At 46.0% G+C, this 4630-nt stretch overlaps 1 long non-coding RNA gene across 5 annotated transcripts; it reads left to right on the forward strand.

The window, feature by feature from the left end:
• Positions 1 to 364: 364 nt before the first annotated feature.
• LOC106019771 (uncharacterized) lies at positions 365 to 3298 on the forward strand. 5 transcript variants are annotated; one of them, XR_002405985.4, is made up of 5 exons: positions 365 to 613; positions 1387 to 1515; positions 2173 to 2321; positions 2662 to 2727; positions 2812 to 3298. It is a non-coding gene; the product is annotated as an uncharacterized lncRNA (long non-coding RNA). The 5 variants fall into 5 exon arrangements; XR_002405984.4 differs by having other exon boundaries at positions 365 to 597; XR_003497789.3 differs by having other exon boundaries at positions 372 to 590.
• The last annotated feature ends 1332 nt before the right edge of the window (positions 3299 to 4630 follow it).

Here is a 4630-nt window from a genome sequence, read left to right on the forward strand (position 1 = left end):
GCACTCCCTTCTGACTAAAGTTGTGTGTGTTTACGCTTTACATTCGCCTTTTCTGCCCCCGTGCGTTCATTCCGTGGGGAATGGTGTGTATGGTTGTGAGAGGTGACTGGGGCGGCGGGCGGCTTCCCCTCTGAGGCAGCGCGCGTGAGGCGCGACCGTTACTCAACGGCCGTTACCCAACGGCCGCCTGAGGGGGGAAACGCGCCGGGGCGGCTCGGGCTGAGGCGGGGCCCCGACGGAGCCCGTCCCCGCTCCGCCTCTTGCTCCCCGGCGGCTGTGGGACGGGACGGGATGGGACGGGACTGACGTGGTGCTGCTCGTCTGGGTAGGTGGGGGCCGGGGATGGTGGACGGGGGGAGCTGGGTCCCGGCCCGCCCAGCCTCGGGGGAGGGGTTCCCGCCTGCTTCGCGTGAGCGATACCACACGCCAGACCCACCGTCCTGAGAAGTGGGTCTGGCGTGTGGTATCGCTCCAAAACTGACTGCCAGACAGCGACCGCATCAGCCTCCCGAGCCCAGATCCTGAAATCTCACCCACCTGATAACCGCCCAGCCTGATGCTTTTGCCTCAAGTGCCTAATGCTTCTGCAGGTACCAGGTGTTTAGTGCTGAAGGTACCCTTTGGGGATGCACCAGGGGAGAGCAGGGGAGGTGGGTTAACCCCCAGCTGGGCTGGATGTTGCTGAGAGCCCGCCCTTGTGAACAGGGGTTGGGGTCACGCTGTTGGGCTCTGGTCATCGAATAGAGCTAGACGTGGCTAAGGCATCCTCCGACGTGTTACCACGTTGTCAGCAGTGGCTTTGTGGGATTGGTTTAGCAGCTATTGTTTTGTTTTTATAAACGCGTGGTCTATTTGCATTTTGCCCACTTTAAGTTAAAAGAGTTTGTTCTGCTTTCCTCACTTAGGTTCCAGAATAAGGTAGCATGTCTTTCTCGTCTTATTTTGGGGGCATACTGCTAGAAAGCATTGGCACAAATGGTATCTTGGTGATGAGTGGGAACCATTTGAACTAAAATTAAACAGGTGGAGATCATATTTGATAATGAGGCTTTCTGCCTTAGCAGAAAGCTATTAGCCTACAGTTAGTCTTATTGTGATATATTCCAGCATGTTTCTTACAACAGTGGGGTTATAGTGGCAACCTGAGTGGCAGCAGATCTAGGACAATCATTGTTGGTAATTCTGGGGGTCTTATGAGACAGCTGTAGGATTGAAGATCCCCTTTTGGGGGATTTTCGGGAGCAAATACTGGCAGGTTAACCTGTGACATGTTCCTGATGAGCTTGTTGGCTCATAGGAGCAGGGCTGAGTGAATCTCTTTTTGTTAATTTTTTTTTTTTTTTTAAATTTGTCTTTTTATTTATTTATTTGTGTGTGTATTTGAAGGGTGCAAACAGCTATGGACAACTTGGTCTCGGTCATAAAGAGGATGTGCTGGTACCTCAGTCAACGAAAGATGTTTCCTGCAAATGTTGAGCATTACTGGAGGAGGGGGACATTCTGCAGTTATCACTGGTAAAAACATTGCGCTTGCAAGGAATGTATGACAGTCTGAAAAAAAAAAGTGTTTCCCTGTTGATTTGGTGCTACCACCCATCTTTTGCTTTTGTTTCTGAGCTTAGTTGCAACGTGATTTTCTCCAGTGCTTGTTAATATTTTGGGGGGATTTCCTCTGTTTTGTTTATCTTTGGTTATTTAATGGATTTGTGAGGACAATTTTTTTTTTTAACCTGTTTTATATAACAGCTTTTCATACAAAACTGTTGATTTTCCTGTATTGAGGATGGGGGGGGAAGGAGTCAAGTAGGAAGTTATTCAGTCTTGAGAAGTGCTAGTGTAAGGAGTGGAAAATAGTGTCTGGTCTTTGAAGGGTTCTGCTGTGGGCTAATGATAGGAAAGAAGGGATACAGAGAAGTGTGAATGGTATGAAACAGTTCTGATAACAGGTTCCTGCTTTTCCTATATAGATTGTCTCCCTTGACTCTATATAACTGTTTATTTAAAGATGCTTCTTATGCATCAGAAATAGTTCTTTCTGTTTTTGTGTGATTGCAGTGCCTAAGATGACACAGTCAGCTGTCCTTGTCTATCACGGGATCTCATGGCATATAGACTTCTCTTTTTAGTCTGTCAAGTGGATGTGATTTTATTTTTTTATTTTTATTATTCCAGGTGCTCTTTGTGCATGGCCATAACAAAGAAGGGCAGCTGGGACTGAATCACACAGAAGATGTACTGCGTTTCACTTCTGTGCACTGCCCTGTCTGGCTTTCATGTAAAAGAAGTTGCCTGTGGTTGGGATTTTGCAATCATATTAGTAGGTAAGTCTGCCTCTGTAGGAGCTGGGGAAAAATAGTGATGTAGAGAACACACTGGAAGTTCTACATTGCTATTGCCTGTGCCGTGCGTGACACTCATAAGTTTTAAGCTACTTGCATTGCAAACTAAGTTAGTCTGTGTTTCTTGTATCACCTTGAACTTCAGACTTTTACTGAATGTGATATGTAAAACCAGAAGCCTGTGTCCTCAGGGGTTTCGGAAGAGGAGATGCTAGGTCTTTTTTGAGTTGTTTCACTGTGATACTTTTGCCTGTTGGAATGTTATGGTGCTTTGCTTTTGCTGACTTATACACTGATCAGACTCTAACACTTTATTTTGCAGGAATTGGCCTAGTTCTGTCCTGTGGGTCTAATGCTTTTGGACAATTAGGAGTTCCTCAAATTTCAGGTCCGTGCTTGACTCCATAAAAGATTGAGGTAAAGATCTAAAAGGAATTGTGCTTTATTGGTCTGAATGTTATGTTTCTTACAGCAAGTAAAGGCCTGGTGACCTCAGTGGGCTTTAAGCCAGGCCCTTCAACTGCTTTTGAAGGAGTCTATCTGATGAAATAAATTTACAAAGTAAAGGACCAAAGATGGTAATTGACTCAGAAATGAGAAACTAAGGTTGCTTTCCTTCTTGTATGAAGAAGTTGCCCACTGTTATGGAAAACTGTCCGTTTCACTTGTGATTAGAACAATTCATTAATGCATTTGGATGACATCTGCAGAATGAGTCTGATGCTCAGGTGATGTGAAGTGATATTAAAGCTAATGAAACCATCTGACTTTACTTCAGCTGAAGTTTTGCCTCAAGTTTGTAAGAGTTCAGGTATGTTTTGCTACCTGGAGTTTACTCATACCTTTGCATACCTTGTTCAAGGCTTGTGCTTAGTTGTTTGATTGATGCCTTGCAAAACAAAATAGATTAGCAGTAATCTGCTCTGGAAAAATAAACTGTGTGATAGAGTTCAACAAAATTAGTGATGTCAATTCTTCTGATATGTTGCTCTTTTGCTTCTTATGCACTTCCGCTTTTTGAGTATGTGCTACTTTTCAGGTGCATTTATGACTCCAAATTTCTTTCCCACAGTGAGGACCGTAGTATTATTTCCTGGTCTTAAAAACCTTTAGATAACAGCAAGCTTGGTCATTCCCAAAATAATATCAGTATGGGAAAGTATGTAGCTGCAGGAAAATCAAACTGAGAGTATATACTTTAGTTATGTACTTTGAGACTAAGATTATTTTTACTTCTGCATGTAAAGGAAATAAAAAGTAAATTGACTCACATCTTGTTTAATCTCCAGTATTTATCAAACAATATCAGCTTCAAAGGAAATAGAGGAGGAATGGAAACAGATATCTGCTCGATGTCACAGGCAACCACCCTCCCTACCGGCCCTGCCTCCCCAGGTGCCCATACACAACAGGTTTGAGGCCCTGGAGCTTGAGACCAGTGGGTGAGAACGAACAGTCTACCCAGGAGGATGCCTAGGGCAAGGAAGTTGACTCCACGCCTCAGGACTGCCTCTGCTAAGAAAGAAAGAAAGGTGATTGTTGTAGGTGACTTCCTTCTCAGGGGGACAGAGGGCCCTATTTGTTGGCCTGACCCTACCCGTAGGGAGGTCTGCTGCCTCCCTGGGGCCAGGGTCAGGGACATTGCCAGAAAGCTTCCCAACCTGGTTCGCCCCTCTGACTATTATCCTCTTTTGATAGTCCAGGCTGGCAGAGATCATATTGAAGAGAGAAGCCTGAAGGCTATCAAACGGGACTTTAGGGGGCTGGGATGACTAGTAGATGGAGCAGGAGTACAGGTTGTGCTTTCCTCCATCCCTACAGTGGTGGTGGGGGGGAGGTACAGAGAGGAGTCAGAAAGCACACCTGATAAACAGCTGGCTCAGAGACTGATGCCAACAAAGAATTTATTTATTTATTTTTTTTTTGACCATGGGGTGCTCTACTCAGCACCTGTCCCGCTAACTGCAGATGGGTCCCACCTGTCTCAAAGGGTAAAACAGACACTAAAGCAGGAGCTGGCGGGGCTCGTTGAGAAGGCTTTAAGCTAGGTAGGAAGGGGTTGGGGATGGGGAGGGAACAAGGCTCCTTAGATGTGTGCCAGGGAGAACAATGTCAGGGCTGGGGGAGCAGGCAATGGCCCAGTTGAAGTGCATCTACACCAATGCACGCAGCATGGGTAACAAACAGGAGGAGCTGGAAGCCATCATGCAGCGGGCAAGCTATGACTTGGTTGCCATCACCGAAACATGGTGGGACCACTCTCGTGACTGGAGTGCTGCAATGACTGGCTA

The sequence above is a fragment of the Anas platyrhynchos genome, chromosome 5 (assembly GCF_047663525.1).
Source record: "Anas platyrhynchos isolate ZD024472 breed Pekin duck chromosome 5, IASCAAS_PekinDuck_T2T, whole genome shotgun sequence".
NCBI classification, from domain to species: Eukaryota; Metazoa; Chordata; class Aves; order Anseriformes; family Anatidae; genus Anas; species Anas platyrhynchos.